Below are 21,312 nucleotides of genomic sequence, written 5' to 3' on the forward strand. Positions count from 1 at the left end.
TGCTTTAAGATACAGATACAATCTGAAATTTAAAGATCAGACCTAAAGCAATACATGATTTATTACTTTAAGACAGACTCCTAATAAAACCATCATTTATGATGTGAAGGTGCGGAAGCATGTAGTAATAGGTAACATGTTTGGCTCAATTAATAATCCGTACAGCATAATAGTGGTGTTATTTTACTAGTAGTAGTTTAGTGGAAGTCTTGCTAAAGTTAAGTTATTGTATTTTCTCACCTGTCTGACCATTTTTCAATCACATAGAACACTGAAAAATGAATAATCTGCTGGCTTTTGCAGCAATTACACTATTTGTATAAACAGGAAAGTGAGAAAAAAGAGCATTAGGACATGGCTTTATCATATGACTTACAGAGAATGTCTCTTTTAACTCAGTGTTGGATTGTACTCTGTTGTGTGTTTGGTTTCGTTGGTTTAAAATCTGGCTAAACCTTTCCATTTGAGGAGCTTTGAAGGTACAAAACACAACCTATCCTGTATCAAGGGCCACTTTAATGTAGATTGCTACAGTAGCCCTGGAACTAGTCTATATCCTTGACGTTCCACTTCCGGGATTGCTCCGTTGCTGAGGGAAATTCCGCCACCCCTTCATTCTTCCATCCTCTTCAAATAATCTGTCTGGCTTATCATTGAACTAGTCTGGACCCAGTTTCTCATGTGCTCCCCATCCCCCAGAACAAATCATCTTGGGCTGAATGGAACCTGGGTCGCTGCAGTCCGACATAGGTTATCATTTATCCCGGTCCAACATTCCTGGACCTTATCACAGGACTTTAGGACGTGAAGTAATTGGCCATCCCTCTGTCTTACATTTACAACAATTTGGAGTGTCTTTCAGACCAGTTCTCCGCACAGATATCCATGACCGGTGTTAAAAAGCTTTCGGATGTTATTTTTTTGTTTTTTTTAACCAGGTAAGTCGATTGGGAACAATTTCTCATTCGCAACAATGACCTGTCACATTCACACAGTTACGCATTCATACCTGGAAGCTGCCCAGGACAACCACAGTCTGATCTGCTGGCCACTGGAGCAGTTGGGGTTAAGGGCCTTGCTCAAGGGCAGCTCAGTTGTGGAAATGAGGGACGGACAAACACTGCTCTTCCACTTTCCCCACGGGATTAGAACTGCCAACCTCCCGGTCCCAAGCTCACTTCTTTAACCTTTAGGCCATCACTTTAGGCCACCACTGAGCCCAAGGACCCAGGACATCTTAAGAGATATTTTATGTCAACCCTTTGTATTGACATACCGATTTGTAAGCGTGGACCATTGACAGAATTGGCATCACTGTGTGGTTGGGTAGCAGATGTGTAAATATTCAGATTACGTGTAGAGAGTGGGGTGATGGTGAAATGTTTATACGTGCAGTGGGGATTTACTGCACAGTGTGTATAATGTCTAAGGTTGATATAATGTGAATAGTGACATAACCAACATTAACAGCTATGTATGTCGCTACAAAATGTACAACACAGTCTACACACGTGGTTGCAGTGTTGGTGTGTGGATGTTGCTAAAGGTGCATCTGCTCTGCATGTGCTCACCTATGAGATTGTTAGTGTGTACATCTGGGATTATGGTCATTATGGTTCAAATGCATTGTTTCATTATTATTATTAATGCATTTGTTAGTTCAGTTGGACGATGCCCAGGAGTGTAGCCAGAGCACACGATGTTACTGCATTAAAGGCGCCTATTTTTTCTCCAAGTATGCAATGTTGCATATGACAAACAACATAGGTTTAACAAGTAAGTAACGTTCAGGAACCACAAAACGCATGGGACTATAAATGGTCATGTTTGCTTTCCCAGCAAACCTCAAGAACTGTGAAACTGAGGCAAATTAAGAGGAGGTGACAGGGAAGGTGTGAAACGTCTGTGAGACTATACCAGTTACTGTGGTCTGTCACGTTTGTCAAGTTGCTACAAACTCTAAATGGGGCAGTACATGCCCTGTTCTGGTAAACCTTAAGACTAGGGCTGTCAATCAATTCAAATAGTTAATCGCGTGATTTCCATAGATAACTTGCAAATGAATCACACTTCTTTTTTTATCCGCTCTAAATGCACTTTAAGCAGGACTCGCGGCCACCGTGGGTTCCCCTCAGCACAAGTCACCGCCAAGACAGACAATTTCCAAGCAACAGTATTTATTTTGATTGCGCGCACACACACTTTTAACATAGCTTTCCAACCACGAAACCGTGCGCCTCTGTCTGCGCGGCTACTGTCAGGAGCGCAGCCCGCCGCTCATAACTTTTTGACAAAGAAGAACCAAAACAATAGCTCACAGTCCAGTGTCCAGTCTATGTGATGTGCGGCAGTCACGTGAAGGTACAGCATGCTGCTGCATATGAAGGGGGGGGGAGTGTAATTATCAGCTGAGATTATTAACTCACCTGGCACTGCTCTCCTGATCCATCCCCACACCTCTCTCCACTGCAGCTGATTGCAGACCACGCCCACCTCCAGAGGGATATATTTCAAGTTTTTAAGTGGTATTTGAGACTCGACTACTCCGTTGGTAGTCTATATCCACGACGTTCCACTTCTTGGATTGTTCAGGTGCCGCTGGAAATTCCGCCGGATGGCTTTCATTTCGGGCGGATGACCGTTACCTTCCTCTTTCTTTGTGTTGGCGTTCTAAACTCCGGTCTCCCACACCATCGGCATTTGTCATATCCACTGTGCCCTGTAGTGAGAGAGAGCTGCCGGGTGAAATTAGCCCTTCAAGGCTACATTTCCATATTGCCTGTGAAAGCAAATAAAGGACATTCTGTGTAATTTTGGATATCAATCTAAGCGTCCTTCTGGAGGCTGAATGATGGAGTAATATTGAAATTCTATATGGGGAAGCCTTTCATTAGATATGACCTTTCACGTATTGACTATATCGTTATGAACCATTTCCAAAACTTCTCTCTGTGCCTGCCTCCTCTCTATCACATTTTCGAGAACGGCTGTTATAATTTTAGAGATTCTCTCCAGTGTCACTTAAGCCTTATACACATACACACACACACACACACACACACACACACACACACACACACACACACAGGTCTTAGACATTTCTTTTATTTCGAGCATGTAACATTCAACATAAAAGACAACAGCACTTGTTGAAAACATATCCAACAAAATAGAAAAAAAGGGTGAAAAAGAGAAAAAAATAACACTGAATTTCCTTAGCAAATTTCCTTAATTTACATGCATGAAAAGGAGTAGGAAGAAGTATAAACTTATTAAACCAACGCTAAATCAATATTTGCAAAAGTTCTATACAATTATAGAGCCTGACATACTTATCACACCCATAGTAACATTACAGTTAAATACAGTACATAATTAACACATACATACATACATAAAATCTTAATTTTCTTGAAGACAGAGTAATAGATACGCATTGCACATTTGCATATATATATATATATATATATATATATATATATATACACATATCATACATAGGCTACAATATGTGTATATATATATGAAGAAGAACTACGCAGCGCATTAATTCATCACATGAATTAAGATTATAATAATTAAACATTGAAGAACAGCCACCACAAAGTCCGCCTTCAGCTCCTCTTTTAAACATGAGATCATTCAGAGGACACACATTTAAAATCACAGCAAAAAAAACAAAAAAACATTATATACACTCACATATAGTCTAGCTTTTTCCAGAAAATAAATACATTTAACTCCCAGTGTAATCATTGACATTGTCACAGGTAACTGTAATTTAATTAGACATGTTTTCCCGGCAACAGTAACGGATTACATTTACCTTTAAATTACGTAACGCGGTTACACGTGACTAGTTACTCCCCAACACTGATTATCAGTCGGTGAAAGTGCAGGAGATAGTTCAAACTGTTTGCATTGCAGCTGTTGAAATGTCAGTTGATGTTTAAGAGCCGAACATAGTTGAGCTGTAAATGGCAAAGTTAATAAGAGTTAGAGAAAACAGAATGCTCCTTTAAATGGATTACGTTTCACCTTGTACAGTACACTAAAGCGTTAAGTATAGCAGCCTGGAACTTTACATTACATGTCATTTAGCTGACGTTTTTTATCCAAAGCGACATACAATTGCTACATATGTCAGAGGTCGTACACCTCTGGAGCAGCCAGGGGTTAAGTGTCTTGCTCAGGGACACATTGGCTGATGTATTGCAATGGGAATCTAACCCAGGTCTCCCACACCATCAGCATTTGTCATATCCACTGCGCCCTGTAGTGAGAGAGAGCTGCCGGGTGAAATTAGCCCTTCAAGGCTACATCTCCATATTGCCTGTGAAAGCAAATAAAGGACATTCTGTGTAATTTTGAATATCAATCTAAGCGTCTTTACAACCTTCTGGAGGCTGAATGATGGAGTAATATTGAAATTCTATATGGGGAAGCCTTTCATTAGATATGACCTTTCACGTATTGACTATATCGTTATGAACCATTTCCAAAACTTCTCTCTGTGCCTGCCTCCTCTCTATCACATTTTCGAGAACGGCTGTTATAATTTTAGAGATTCTCTCCAGTGTCACTTAAGCCTTATACACATACACACACACACACACACACACACACACACACACACAGGTCTTAAGACATTTCTTTTATTTCGAGCATGTAACATTCAACATAAAAGACAACAGCACTTGTTGAAAACATATCCAACAAAATAGAAAAAAAGGGTGAAAAAGAGAAAAAAATAACACTGAATTTCCTTAGCAAATTTCCTTAATTTACATGCGTGAAAAGGAGTAGGAAGAAGTATAAACTTATTAAACCAACGCTAAATCAATATTTGCAAAAGTTCTATACAATTATAGAGCCTGACATACTTATCACACCCATAGTAACATTACAGTTAAATACAGTACATAATTAACACATACATACATACATAAAATCTTAATTTTCTTGAAGACATTTGCATATATACATACATACACATATCATACATAGGCTACAAATATATATATATATATATATATATATACTTACACACACCTGGTGATCTAAAGCCTGACCAATAGGGGACTTCCAAAATGTCCCCTTAGCAAGAAGTCCCCTGTTCGTGAATATATAACAATGCCGACGTCCACTGTTGTATTGATTTTTGAGTGCACACACACACACACACATAAAGTTAATCTTTTATTTATAAGTAGCAAACTACAGGGAAAAAAAACAAAACAAATAATAGTGGAACAATCCAGGAACAGTGCAGCGAGGAGGATTCAAACAAAGCAAGGTCAAAAGGGATTTAGGGCCATTAAAAAATGAAATGTTTTTATTTTCACAATCCGGATCAGGGCTGTTTGTCTCAGCTTGTAAAACCCCCATCATACGGACATATACACACACAAACACACACACACACACACACACACACACACACACACACACACACACACACACACACACACGTATATTCAGCCATATATACACGCAATGCATTCAGGCACACAGTTGTAAAGCCCGGCCAGCATACAGATGAGGGCTTTATGATGGACGAGGCTGATGTCTTCGCTGTAAAGCTCTTGAAGCAACATTAAATATTGTGGACTCACTATTTAAAAACAGTATTTAACTGTTCCCATGCCCAAACATAATACCGGTTAAGTACAGGTAAATCCAGCAAGTCACTTTTATTATTACTGGCACACTTAAAGTCTCTATCAGAATAACCTTAACACTAATCTTAGCTCGTTGTGGACGTCTAACTTCTAATGTCAAAGAAGAATAATTAAACCTTTTATCCCACAGCTACTTAACTTAAATATTCTATGGCTTTATTTGAAATCCAAAGGACATTGCTAATATTTATAAAGGATTTTCTCCTAACAAGAAAAATAAGTAACATACTTGTCTGTAGTTCTAATCTAAAGTGGCAGGTCGGGAAACTCTCACGGCGTCATATTTAATGGTTATGGAGCACAGTAACCAATCATGTCTATCTGCCAACAGGAGCAGGATGATGTGATTTCAGAGGGCACGTTTGCCCTTTCATTTGGAGGTCTTGTTCAGAATTCTAGGGAGGAGCATTTAAGTTTGTGTTTGTGGGAGGTATGTTGTTTGTGTATTCTGTTCTGGATGATTTTAGAGGGAAACAGTAGGAGGAAACATTTCACAATACCCCGCAAAGCAGTTGTGAAAATTAAACGTCCAAAACACCTGGTTAAATTAATGGTTGCTTTGAGAAAATGTTTTCCAAAATGAATCTACACTAATAAAAAATGAACTGCATCCCACTGAGCCATCTAGTAATTGCGGAGGCGTCCCCTAGCTGTCTGCAGTTTGTATTGATGTTTAACGGCTTCCCGCATTCTTTAAAAAGGTGCTGGAGTAAACCACAATACTGTACATGAATAATAACCTAGCTAAACGATAGGTTCTCTAAATTTTGTGTTGAGAAAATCCAGAAATCACATGACTTGATGTTCCTACTGAGTCTGGATTGGCGCTGAAAGTACTTTTAGCTGATGGTGCACAGTGTCCTAAGCGCCGGACGGAGGTATGGTATAAAACAGAATGAGGCTGAGCTCCTCTCACTCATTGTAGGAACCTACGAACCCACCACATCACGCATGTCTATTTAAAAAGGATCTGTGTGCAATGAAGCCGACACGTGACGTCTTGAATGCGACATATTTGTATGCAAATTAATTACATAATTGTTCTGTGTCCTGCGATTTAATGAAAAGTTCCATACAACCCTAACCCTAAGATTAGTTTTCTATATATAATCACATAACTACCTTTGATTATTGTTATTATTAGATGGTTGCTTAAACAAAAATTCATTTAATAAACCAAGAAAAAGTGTTACGATTCACTCCTAGTTTGGACCCCAAAAGCAGAATCAGACTCAGGCACAATGGATTGGAGATTGTAGTTTTATTTTATCTCAGTAATTGCGAGTGAAGTGAGTAAAACAAGGTGGTGAGGTGGTAATCCTGGTGGAAGCAGATGGCATCCGGTGGCGGGGAATTTGTGGCAGGCAATTGCAGTGGATCAGCAGGAGGCAGGCTCAGTTTAGGCAGGTGCTGGAGACGGAAGAGACACAGGTGAGATTATTGTCAGCGGAGTCACAACAACGGTTCAAAATCAGATTCTTCACTGGAGTTTTAAGCCTGAAGAGTTATAACGTAGTGAGCGGAAACAAGCTGGTGATGAGTGAGTGGAGAGCCGTTGTTATACTGAGCTTGTTGGTAAATGGAAGTCAGGTGTGCCTGGTAACGACTGTAGAGCCACGCCCCTGCTGATGAGCACATACACACACACACACACACACACACACACACACACACACACACACAGGGGAGGAGAAACAGGGAAAGACAGACAGGGAAACAAACAGGAAACAGGGGAATCCAGAGGTCACAGACCGGGCTCATGGATATAAAATACTAGAGGCTACACACTAAACTGTTACCTCTGTATGTTTCTTGTTTATCACTGGACAACTGCAGCATTCGCATTTTCAAATCCCGCCAGGCCTTTTGTCACAGGACTACTGGACCCAATATCCATATTGGCCCCAGGTTTGAAATAAACTAACCTTTATTTGGAATAAAACCTACAGAGCCCGGCAGGTGTCAAGGGTAAAATGTTTGCTAATTGTAGAGCACAAATGAGTCATTTGTACCTTCGGTATAATCAATATAAGATACTTAATTCTTCCCTCAAATTAATAATTCACGATCTGGAATTACTAAATCATGCCCTCAAATTGTGGAATTAATTATCTCAAATGAATATCGTTATCACAAGTCATTTCATTTTTTTTCTCCTTGACACACTAATCTGTAAGCACTCTTTGTTTATTGCTTGCAGGCCAGGTTTCGGTTGCTAGGCGATCCAGTGTCACTGTTATAATTAGAGATGTTAGGCTCCGATACCGCCTAAAACGCTGGTATCGGTATCGGGAAGTACTGGAGTTCATGCACCGATCCGATACCACGTAATAATGCCCTAAAGAAACTCTACGTTAAAGTAGCTAATGTATGTTCTTTTCCCGTTATAACTGAATGTCAAACTGCATAATAAAAGAACGTTCTGTGGCGTTCATGTTTCACAAAGAGTTTAACCTGAGCCAGACCGACAACAAAGATAGAAATCATATCACATCCATACAAGGGATAGTAGTATACAGTTGTTAAAACAATAACATATATGACAGACTGGTATCGGATCAGTACTTGGTATCGGCCGGTACGCAAGTTCAGGTATCGGAATCGGTATCGGGAAGCAAAAAATGGTATCGGACCATCTCTAGTTATAATGCAGTGCACAATCAGCTGTGATAATTGTCAGGTGGTGGTCAATCTAAATGCGCTGCCTGTGTTTAATACAGTTTTTGATTCAGGACTGAGCTATGTGGCTCTACGTTATGGCTCTTAACACTTCCAAACTCTTAAGTTATTTTTTCTTAGTAGTAATTACTCTCTCTACATATAGGCTTTTGTAGTCACTGCATGTCATACTGTATTGTTATTTTCAGAATAAGATAGGTTACTCATATTTGGCCTGTCAGTGGTACTATACATTAGAACTGTATTCTTTTATTATTTGTAATGTGTGTTTTTTTTTTGGTGCGTATGTCCACATTTCTAGCACACACTGATCTGTATGACATACAAATATATATAAGGGTGTCCCAGTGTTCCAGGGATGTAAGAACAATATATATAGGACGTTATGAGCCTTAGTTCTGTGAAAAATGATTGTGTAAAAAAAATTTGTATGACGTCTGTATCATTTCTTCTTCTCATTTAGGATGTGTATAGTTTTGGACACCAGGATTCCCATCATGCTTCGTTTATCATTTAATGTCATCATAGTGACAGCTGTAGAGTTGCACAACTGTTATTTTCGCATTGAGTTGCATTGCTGGATTGTTAGCAGAAAGTAGTGCTGTGGACAGTTTGCTGTGGGCTGCACCTTCACCTGGCTATAATTCTTTACATTTTGGAGGCTATGCATCATGAAAAGTAATGTTAAATTATCTTCTAGTGATCCCTGTTTGCATTGTAACCACAGAGTGGATTACTTCTGACGCTGAAGAAAACGTCTAAATCGGATGATTATGAGGATTGAGCAGATGTGATAATGAACACCACAACTTTCTGGATGTTTATTCTCAGATAGATTCAATTATGGTTCTGGGTTCAAATGGTTAAACAGGTTGTGTTTTGTTTGACATCCATCAAAATCTATCTATTACACATATAGTATAATCCAATTTTTCCAGGGAATTCATTTTGAGTCAATTGGAAAATGCTGACCAAAATCAGGCGGTGCAAATAAACCTTGATAACTGTTTTCAACATCATCAACAGAGAGAAATAATAGATAAATCTGACGGGCCATAAAACTGGACTTGAACAGGCTTCACAGTAGATGTCATGTTCTTCTCTATGTAGTTGTGATTTGAAGCAGAGGAGCAGGAGACCAGCTTAACATCTGTATTAACAAAGCTCTGACACTGCGCTGCCTTCATCTCGTTTTTGCTTCTTCACCTTTAAAAAAAAAAAAAAAAGAAGGAACCGTGAACTAACAATTTGGAGTGGAGAGCCTAAAGCCAGAAACAGGCTGGCCTCTGTCAGTCAGAGCAACACATCTACTCCAGCGATGATTGTTCAACTTAAAGCGCCTCCGACTCGCACTCCCACTCAGCCGTTTATTACAAACTTTTTCCAACAAAAGTCATCCCACACTCACTTGCAGTGTGTTGTGTCGAGGTGAGAGGCAGAGAGAGGGAAGCGTACGGCAGCGTGGGCGCAGCTCCTCAGCAGCAGGAATTAATATAGCAAGCGTACATAATAGCCTGACTGCTGGGGACCACACATATCTCTACTGCACTTTGTCTTTTATTTACTTGGCTTTCACATCCAGCCATGGCCGTATCTACCATTGAGGATATTATCCCCTCACCCAGGGGCGGGCCTAGACAATCTGACAATTTTGATTTCCATTGGATCAGATTCTGTCACTTGGCTGCCTGTTCTGCCAATCTTCCCAGACCAATTCATGTTTCCTTGATGACTATCCAAAATTCTGATACCGTGGAACTAGCACTGGAATTATTTTTTTTTCAAAGTGTCAGACTGAGCGTATAGAAAATGTGAGATTAATAATCAATGTGATGTTTTATTTAGCTGAATAACATCGTGTTCTATCCTATCCTAGCCTGGATGCCAGCCGAACTTAGCCCCGCCCACAACATTCGAGGTCGGGAAGTTCGGTCTGGACTTGATCCGTTGAGGAGCAATTATGCTCGAACAAGATCTGTTCGGACCAATGAAATTGTGAGGGCGGGCTTTATACAATGATGGACAGATACAGTAACGAACAGTAACGTCTCTCTCACACACACACACACACACACACACAGTTGATGGTGTCGCTGCGACTCTAATCGCAGCGACGTTTTAGAACGTAAGCGACTTCACCTGTCAGACTCGTTTCAACGGCCAATAGAGAAGTCAGCTGGTAAAGTCAGCTAAAAACTATAGAAATGAAATTATCAATAATCCATTTCATTTCTACGTTACAAACAGCTTTACGAAATGGCAGAGTTTTAGACGGAGTGGAGCCTCAACAACCGCCCGAAAGCACAGTAGCGTTATATGGTGGAGAGAGAGAGAGAGACTGAAGAGAGGGAGCGCCCAGCGGCGTTACAACAAAGCCGTGAATCAGAGAAATATGTACTGTTTTCGCTGATTCATCTCTAGAAACGCAACTGTAGCAATCATCTCACTATCACTAACGTTATCCACATCCATACTTACACGAAACAAATGATATATCCAGCTTCAAAAAAGTCTAGAAGTCGAGAGTTAGGACCGAAGTGCATTGTGCAAAGAGTGGCGTCTATGGAGACGAAACACCGTCGCGTCTGTTGACAGTTGAGTTGCTCTGATTGGTTGTAGGTCTATCCAATGAGGGCAGAGGAATTTTCTTTCCCTGTTCGGTTGAAACACGCCCCATAATCACAGCCCAACGGAGCGGTTTCAGACTCACATTCTGACTAGAATCAGAGTATGACCATGTCAGGCTAATCCTATCCAATATTTCCTATATTTCGATGCTGTATTCTGATAAAGAAACATTTTTTATTGTTTTTGAATGTAGCAGAGTCTGAACACAGTGGAAAGCAGGCAAAAGGCAAAAACTAAGAAAAGCATCACCGGATAATCAACAAGTAACATCAGTAGGCAATAATCTATTATGGTCTGTCACTGCATCCATGCAGAATCGTTTAGGTCAGCATCGCGATGAATGGATGCAGTGATTGATTGCAGCAACCCTACAAGATACGGTCTGATCATCATAACCGTCTTTGCTTGTGGGTGGTGGGTGACTGAGTAGGCGGTGATGTGGATTATCGTGTCGTAACTATACGATCTTTGGTCAACGCTGTGGTTTTTGGTGCCACCTAGTCTCGCATTTGAAGCTACTGTTGTACAATCTTAAAATGTGCAGATTAAGATCAGGGAAATAAAAAATAAAAAATCTCCTCGGTATTGCTAAAATCTTGGATACATTGGTACATTCTTTTTTGTTTGTTGTTTAGCTCCACTCTTGGAATATAACAGTCCCGCAGTATCGTTTTATATTTAGATTAGGGAGAATGGCATGAGTGGAAACACTATTATGATCAACAACAATGTTTAAATAATCACAGAGGCGGGGGGGGGGGGGCACACGCACTCCCCTGCAGCCTACAAAGATTTGAGTTTTAGGCGTCACAAAAATCTTTGAAAAACAATTAAATAAAGAGCCAATGTTGCATTCATTTGCTTGTTTAATGTGTTTGTTGGCTCTAGTCGGTGGCATATTTATGCTTATTAGGCTGGTGAGATTTGGCACTGTATTGTTTTGTCGAACTATGTGTAATTAGTATATGGGCATTTGATGTCAGATTACATCAGTGACCCTTGTTTGTGCTGACTTCCCGTGGTTTAATTTCCATTGTTGCAGCAGCATTGAATACATGTTTCCAGGATGTGTCATCACTATTGGTACTTGCTTCTTATTTGCTCAATTTTACGCCTTTACCACGTGGCCAAGTGTGGGCCACTTCTGTTAATAAACTGCACTGCTAAAAGTCAACATCCAGAACAATGGGGCTCTTAGTTCTGGCTTCTTTTTGTTTCTACTGAGAAAACATTTCAAGTAAAAAATGGCTCATTTTAACCTGATCTACCTTTCTATTCATCTCCATGACGAAATGAGCTGAACAGCTGCAGAGAGTAGGTTCTTGGTAAGAGAAAGATATATAGGCATATTTTCAACTAGGGATTTCACAGTTTCATTCACCGAAAGACCACTAAACCTCTCACTGTGTAGATGGGAGAAGCTCTGGTTTTAGCAAAATGCTCATCTGCGTTTACCTCCAGTTATAATCGAGCTCACAGCATTTTGGCTGTACAAGCAGTAGCGAGTGATTTGCTGGCCTTTTTTTTTGCTGCAGATCATCTCAGGCAACATACAAGCTGCCCTACAGTCGTGGTGGAGGTTGTTGGGGCTGTGTGCAGCTTGTGAGGAAGACTGAATACTGAATAAATATCCCCAACACCTTTGCATTATCTGGTGAAAACAGTAATAAAATATATAATCTATGAGATAATGCTCCTAAAAAGATGCTGCAACTGACCATCAGTCAAAGATAATGCAGTAAAGAACAGTGCTCTTGCAGTAAAGAAATAAATAAAACAATATTTCTTAAGTTTGTTCTTGACATTGGAGTTTGAATCTTTCGTGTTTTATATAAAAACCACGGCTGCCCCCTTTTTAGTCGATAAGGTGACTAGTGGGTCGTTTATGGTCTTAGTCGACTAAGATTTCTTTGGTCTTTTTTATGCTTTTTTATGCTGAATGACTTATTTCCCAAAAAACGTATAAGCGCATCTCTGGTAAACACAAGAATGAAAGTTGGGCTTTTGCATGACTCTGTGGAGAAACTCAGTTTTACAGATCCTTCGATTTAAAGAGCTCCTGTTATACTTCTTTTCAGTGTCATATTTGTACTCTTGGGGTCTAATAGAATATGTTTGCATGCTTTGATGTTCAAAAAACATGTTATGTTTCTTATACTGCCCATTGCTGCAGCTCCTCTGCCTAAAACACTCTGTCTGAGCTCTTGGCCCGCCTTCCTGAAAAACCCAGTCTGCTCTGATTGGTCAGCTGGCCCACTCTGTTTTGATTGGTCAACCAAATTCAAACATGCTACTGGGTGGGCTGTGCTTGCTCAGGCAGCACCTATGGGCAGCATTCTCCATCAGTGACATCACTAATGGAGGAATATCAAACAGGAATGTGGGCGAGGCATTTCAGGCAGTTGAAATAAAGTGCTGTCTGTGCTCCATTTGGAGTGAATATGATTTTTTTGTACTGTAAACATTTATTACATACACAAAAACTATAACAAACACACCATAACAAACTAGAAGACTGAACAAATCCAAAAGCATAATAGGGTTTCTTTAAAAGTAATTGATTATCAATGAAATCACATAAATCTTAGTCGACTAAAAATGTATTTAATCCAAGACAACCCGAATAAAAACAATATTTATAAATGGGGTGAAGTCCACCGCTGCTATTTGACAGAGTTAGCAGTTTAGATGCTCGCATACACATGATGTGTGTTGAATGAAGTAGAAAAAAGGTTTTAAAAAGAAGTACTCTATTGGTATCGGTATCACTTTAATGGTACTGGTATTTGTACTGGTATTGTCATTTCTTAAACAACACCCAGCCCTATAATATTAATAATAATTATAATGCAGGACTTTCTGTGACTTTGTCTGCTATAGTAACATTGTTATGAAAAGCCCAACATCCGCTTTCATCATAATTCATTATTTGCCAGATTATATATAAATGAAGGACATGTATATTACCTGCATAGACTTGGTACACTAAAAAGTTTGCATGGCCATTATGAAGTACTAAAAATGACACCGTGATTGAATCAACAAAACATCACTACTGACACATCTACAGGTTTGTAGCATTTGTGTGAGTGAGTGAGCATCAGCACCAGGTGTACAGATGGGAGAACAAATCCTGAAACGTGTCCAGATGTGCAGCTATGCAGCCGAAGCTATTAATATGTCAGATATGGAGGCAACATATTGCTGCAGTCAGGAGGAAACCTTTCATCTCCAAAAAGTGCCAGCTTTTCAGGAACGCCGGGCATTATTTGGTACTGTATGCTTGGAAATTTGAATTATTAACTTTAAAAAGTAATATCAAAAGTCGTAATATCGAAAGTCAAAAGCCCTGCTAGCAGCCCCATGACGTTGTCCATTACATTTGTTGAACAAACAACATTGAACACTTTTGCATTTTTAACTTCATTCGGGTGAATGATTTTGTCCGTGAAAACTTGATGGATGGATACTTTTTCCACACCCCGTGCAGCAGTCTTGTAGTACTTTAGATCGGTCTTAGTCTTAAGATCGGTCTCGAGACCACCTTTTGATGGTCTCGGTCTTGTCTCGGAATCAACCGCATTTTTACTCTCTTGTCTCGGTCTCAGATAAAGAGGACTCAGGATTTTATTTGAAGACCGGTCAAGACCACAACTGCCTTTTGATTATTTTATCAAGGCATTTATCATGATACGCCTGTAGCAGTAGTAGTGGTGAATAAAGAAGAATATTAATTTGTTTTCCGTGGATGGTTTTGTGTATGGGAATGTGGATCTTTCAGATCGTTTCAAGGAGTGACTATGGTTAGCTGTTTCCACATTTTATCGTGTCATGCAGTGTGGGACTCGCACTGGTCTGGTCTTGGTCTTGTCTTGGTCTCAATACATCCTGGTCTTCGTGATGACTTGGTCTCGGTTTGAGGTGGTCTTGACTACAACACTGCCATGCAGTAACGTTGCAACCTCTACCATGCACTCTATGTGCAACATTGCAGCTGGGTGTGGTTACAAGCACCGCAGACCACACCGAAACCACATGCCGGATTTTATTTAGCTCACATAGGTCAGTGCAGCAAAGCTTTTCTTCCATGAGTTGCTCTTTGTAGCTAAACATGTCACATTTGGTGGCGATAGTGGGATGGTCACCACAATCATTAGGAATCATCAGTAGAGAATAAAATAGAAAACACTTTATTGTCCCCGAGGGGAAATTTGTCTTGGGCATAGTGCTACAATCTTCACAACACAAACATGTAACAGAAAAAGCATTCTAAAATCAACCTAAAATCAACATAAACATAAGATCATAAGATCAACAAAGCATCTTAGGACATAAAGGACACAATAGGACACATATATGTCTGTACAAACAATACAACAAATTAAAAAGTGACTACAATAGTTTAAGTGCAAAAATTACTGGTGTATTTATTGCACTTTTGTGCTAAGATTTACTGTTGGAGTTCGGCAGTTTGATAGAGTTTGAAATTAATGATAACTTAAGTCTGTTTGTTTCGGCACACGGAATCTTCTCCCTGATGGCAGAAGTTCATATTCAGGAAAGAGAAGGTGTTGAGAGTCTGCAGTGTTTTTTTCTGCTTGTTTCCTGACTGCTTGCTCGAACAGGCTCTGCGTGGAACAACACAGATCCTTAAATAATGTAAATGTACTCCATTACATGTATACAGGTCAAGCCATTCTCACTACCAACTAGTGGCCCTTAGAGTCAGATAGCGAGGCACAAGGCACCCTTCAGCGTATGTATGGGACGCACTGGGCAGAGCAGCTGTAAGATCACGTAGTATGAAGAGCGACAACAGTAGGGAGTAGTTTTTAAAGACCCAAAATCTGCGTAACAAAGAAGGTTGGGGTAATGGATGGGTCAAACAACTCAAGACTTTCACCCAGGAAACCGGGGTTTGTGTCTTGTTCTTGTCCCTCGTGTCTCCTAAATGTAATTTTTTTAACCACATCCACGATCGTTTCCTAAACCTAACTAAGTGTTTTTACCTTGCACGTTAAAACATGACGTCAAAGGGATACCCAGAGCGGTAAAAACTGACGCCAAGGAGTCCTGACCAAGCCACATGTATACTCAACTACACTCCACCTACACTCTACTTAGTAACTTTCCACCACTGGAATCATCCTCTGGAGACCAAGAGTCTTACAGAATGAATAGGTAATATGGCTGCTTGCTGTCATCAGCATCCTGAGGGCCAATACTTAAAATTATTCAACAAAGCACATTCTAATACATTCCTCACTTCAACCTTTAAAGTCATGTGTAACCCAGGCAATCATACATAGCCTACAGACTGTGCATTAAAGAGTCTGATCAACATGGAACCCAGGACTATTCGCTTTTCTTTTGACTGAGAGTAAACAGAACAGCTTGCTTTTTGGTTTTGCCTTAAACGTAAGACAAAGTTAAGCCAAAAAAAAGTAAAAAACATGAAGTTATTGCTATTCATTGCTTGGATCAGTGTTTGTCCTCTCCGTCCTTCCCAACACGTCATGTGGAGAGATAATGGAGGTGGGAGGTGCCCAGTATCTGGGTGCATGTGTGACTTTATTTTTTTCTTTTCTTGTTTTTGCTTGTGTGTCTGTGATGGTGGGCGGGAGGTGAACATAGTTGTCATGTGTGGAAGGAGCGTTTTGTTTTTCAATCTCTTCACGCTCAGTTGCACAGTCAGATGGTATTAATGGTTGGCAGCGTGCAGATTGACAGGGTCATTGGGACACGGCACGAGGTGTGAAATCACTTCTCCGCGGCCCAGCGGCAGAGCTGAGAGGCCAGGCCATCATTATCAGAATAAATATTATTAGTTATGGTTCCTGAAAACTAATGGTTTGATATAGTTTGATGTAAAACAGCATTGTTTCCATGCATCCTAAAAAACCTGAAATACTGTACCTGGAAAGCCTTAATGTAAAATTTGTTTAATACATTTATGACCAGGTTGATATTGCTCAATACATTGTTATACAGTAGGTGCAACAAGCCACCAAACTAAATTGTCGTGCCATTTAACGGCGCTGAGCAAACGGGGAAGAACAACAACTGGATATACTCACATCCTTCATCTAAAATGCATGTGTGATGCTATTATAAGTCAACCCTTTCACTAACGTTAGCTTGGAGATCTAATTTACCTGTTGGGTCACAGACTAAAGAAAATGACACCACGCAGACTAGCATTCAGTCCGACCAGTGGTGAGATATTGCTGTTTGTAAAGTTAGATTTGGTTTATCAAAGACGCAAAGCAACACAGTACAAACAATAAGCACAGCAGAGACAACAGGTCGGAAATTAGAACACCCATGCTAAAGTTGACTAATAAGAGGAATAAAAAAATCATATTTTGGAAATTGATCTTAATGCCTTAATTAAAAAATGAGGAAAAATCCAACCTGAATGAACAATGTATCGTAAATAAATAAATGTTCTTCCTTAAAATACAGGGGGCATAACTAAGTACACCCCTATGTTAAATTCCCATAGAGGCAGGCAGATTTGTATTTTTAAAGGCCAGTTATTTCATGGATCCAGGATACTATGATCCTGATAAAGTTCCCTTGGCATTTGGAATTAAAATTGCCCCACATCATCACATACCCTTCACCATACCTAGAGATTGGCATGGGGTACTTTCCATAAAATCATCTCTCAATGCAAATCAAACCAGCTATTAGGCTAACTGAAATAAAACCATGCCAATCTCTAGGTGCCACTGACTGTATATATCTTTAAATGTTACAGTTACAGCTGAGAATGACTCCAGCAAAAACAAGTTTGCTCATTCACTGCCAGTTGTCTACGTGGAAGGGAGTTTTGTGTTAGCATGACGTCACAGTGATTTGGTCTATAACAGCCCATTTTTATGGACTGAGTTCTGATCATGGACTCTGGCGAACCATTTTTCAATCAATAAAATAATTTTAAATCAACATTTGTGCTCATATGGAGGTCATGCCGCTGATCAGCAGATTGCAAAGGGAGAAAGAGGGTGGACAAGGACAGGAACACTAATGACAAAGGTGCAAACAGATTTAGCTCCATAGTTAGCTCACTCACTGGGTTGACCTGGCTTGGAGTGTCGTGCTCATCAGTGGTAAAGTTAACCATCATGACCGGGACGCAGGCGTCACCAGCGGGTAACCTCTGTATGAGCAGCCGTGTAATAAGCCGGATAATGAAGAGCGGGTGAGTCCTGCATCACCCTGTCGGGCTTCTAATTCGCAATAATGACCAGTTCGCTCTACATTAAAACTTACATAATCAATTAGCTGATAACATTCAAACCGGATGAGACATTACACATTATTGTCTGATGTCATTATACCGTAAGTGCAACAGACTGCAGTGCCTTCTGACCTTTTGTCCAGGTTTTCTGTTGTAGAGTACAGTGGGTTTATCCCAGTGGTGATGAGAGCAGAGTTGGCTGCACTGAGCTTAAAAATATTAAAAAGCTCAGGGTTTAATGGGTCCCATTAAACAGCCATTTGATCTAATGTTGATATATGTACACACGTTAACTATGGTGGGGTCCAAAATAATATATTACTAAACTTCTGTTATTGTCAAAGTGATGTGTTAACTGATTTGCCTAAACCAAATACAATATTATTTTCAGGCAATATATGTTTTTCTTGGGAACTTGCATTTTTGGGGGATTTCCACTATATTTTGTATATTTTTAAGTTGATTAGACCCATTCCAAAATTGCAAAGCTGTTACATGTGTCTTGGTCTATCTGTGTGTGCTTGGGATCCAGTCTCAGATGAATACTCAATGAATTATGATGTTGCTTGGGGCATATTTAAGCATCATGTGTATAGCATGCTTAAAGAGTGTGTGTGTGTGTGTGTGTGTGTGTGCGTGCGTGCGTGTATTGAATAGTTATGAAATGGACTGCGACAGTGGCTTCAACCAGACTTACTGGTAAGCAAGGATACCCAGTACATTCTGTCAACACACTCTCTATTCCTCTATCTCGGTTATGTTGTCTCACTTAGTCCACACATAAACACACCAACACACACACAAACAGACTTTTACTATATCTAATTAAGGCTGAGTGCCATTTCAGCTTCCTCAGACTGCATTTTTCCACCCACATGTGCGCCCACTCCAGCCAGCTCCCCCCCCCTCCCCCCCCCATCGGTCACAAAGCTGAATGGATGGCTCTTGTGTTCAAGGTGACAGGAGTAAGCACTCATGGGAGCCTATATCCAGCATCCACATCTACAGGCTATGTTTGCTCCATCAAGTCAATTCATCATTCATTTTTGTGTGCTTTCCTAGTTTTATAATTCATAAGCATGACACTTTTTTTTTTAATTTCATTTAGACTGTTTTCTAAATATTTTTTTTTTTTACACCTGTCATCCATTTATTTTTGATTTAGACTTTAGTTTTTTTTTTTAAAATGTGAAAAAAAAAAAAAAAAAATGTATTCAGGTTTTCTTTGCTGTTCTGGGATGACTAATGATAAATATTAGTGACTCAAGACAAAAAAACAAACAAATAGGATTTCCACCGCCATATGTGCGTGTTTATATTTAATGGGGCTCTAGGTGTGGAAATTGTGCAATTCCAAATAATGTCATGAGTATTGTCCTATCATGTGTCTAATGTTACCCACTGATCCCCAAAGCCTTGTGATTTTTTGGCCTTGCAGTGGGTGGGCAGTTATTTTTCTGACACTCGTGTGGCACTGATCATGTCTTATTATGGCCGGTGGGCACATTTCCCCAGCTCCTCTCTCATGTGTTGATGACGGAGCTCAGTAATTGGCCACGCTGAATGACAACCGACTTCTCGGAGGAGATAATGAGGCAGCCATTTTGAGCGTAATGCTGACAAGCGTAATGCTGACAGGCACTTTGAGCAGTTAACACAATTAGCTGCTGCCCTAGGCAGATCACTGGCTACATTTATTAGCAGGCTGTTCCCAGATTACACATTTGTGATTATTAATCACCAACTGATTACTGATTTCAAATGAAGAAAACTGAATTAATTTTGGTACGTTTTTGAGTGTATTTAGTGGGTTGATTCACTGATCTACTTTTTGTGGATTCGGTTGGTGTTCTAGGGCTGAGCACTAAGGCATCAGAAAGATAAAGAGACAGAAGAAAATGCCCCTTTTTTCATTGTTGGTGTCAACAATGCTCACACAATGCGGCAGATTAATGGATTCAGGGACAAAGCATTCAGAAGTATGTCCCGTAATAATGTAATGTGATGGGAGGACTCTGGGTAACATTGTTCAGGGAGCGTAATGTACCTGCACATCCACTCAGCACAGTCCATCCTTTGCTGCTCCGCTCTCTGTTTGCTACCACTGTCTCCTTCTCACTCCCTCCTCTACTATATCTGTCTTCAGTCCTCAGTGGAACCGGAGGAGTTTAAATCAGGATTTTTCAGTAGGGCTGGGTATCGTTCCCAATTCCCAATCCGTGGCTTCGAAACCGGTTCCTTGAGCGATACGATTCATACCAATTTTATAAAATCCATTTCAACAAAAACAAATTACAACACTACACATTATGGCACAAATGTTTTCATTTACTTTTCAGCTCCTACTACGCGAGTCCCATATCTCTGCGTAACGTAATTTTTCCCTGCGTGTCTCTACGACATGTAACGTTAGACAGCCAATCACAGACATTATTACATCTTGGTAGAAGCATGCTGCGTGCCTATTGGCTCACTGACTCTGAGATTTACTCTATTGAAATTAGGTATTAAATGACGAGGCATTTTTCGATACTCAATACAAAGGAGGCAGTGCCTACAAAGTATTGAAATCAGTACCCAGCCATTTATTTCAGTGATTGATTTCAGTCCCGTACAGATCATTATTTGTGAGTCTTTAGCTGCTAAGTTCTCCACTATGTTGATACAAAATTCCCAGCATTCACATATGAAGTTATATAAACTTGTGCGAGAAAATTCCTTTGACGCTGTGTCACGGAAGCCAATTAGTGTTTAGAGTCTCCTGATGTCCTGACGTTGTTGAATCAGAAATGGAGGAACAAATGATTGGAGCTATCTGTGACACCCAGAGCTCTATAGTATCTCATTATTTGCACAGAGACCGGATAAATAGAAGCATTTCTTGGGGAAAAGTAAGCAGGGGAAGTTGGACTACCTTGTTAGTTCTAAAACGATGTGTCTGTTGTTGTGTTGAAGGAGCAGCTACAATGTTAGCATAGCCCTGACTGATACGAACTTCATTAAGGAAACAAGCATTTTAAAAGTTGTACTAGCCATTCAGGACTCAGATGGTTCATGTCATACAAACAAACCACATGG

At 40.1% G+C, this 21,312-nt stretch overlaps 1 protein-coding gene across 1 annotated transcript in view; it reads left to right on the forward strand.

Annotated features, from left to right (window-relative positions):
- The window catches only part of LOC144517283 (receptor-type tyrosine-protein phosphatase gamma-like), a 513,098-nt gene that overhangs the window by 266,415 nt on the left and 225,371 nt on the right, over positions 1–21,312 (forward strand). The gene's annotated exons all lie outside the window — the stretch shown is intronic.

The sequence above is a fragment of the Sander vitreus genome, chromosome 4, assembly GCF_031162955.1.
Source record: "Sander vitreus isolate 19-12246 chromosome 4, sanVit1, whole genome shotgun sequence".
Taxonomy (NCBI): Eukaryota; Metazoa; Chordata; class Actinopteri; order Perciformes; family Percidae; genus Sander; species Sander vitreus.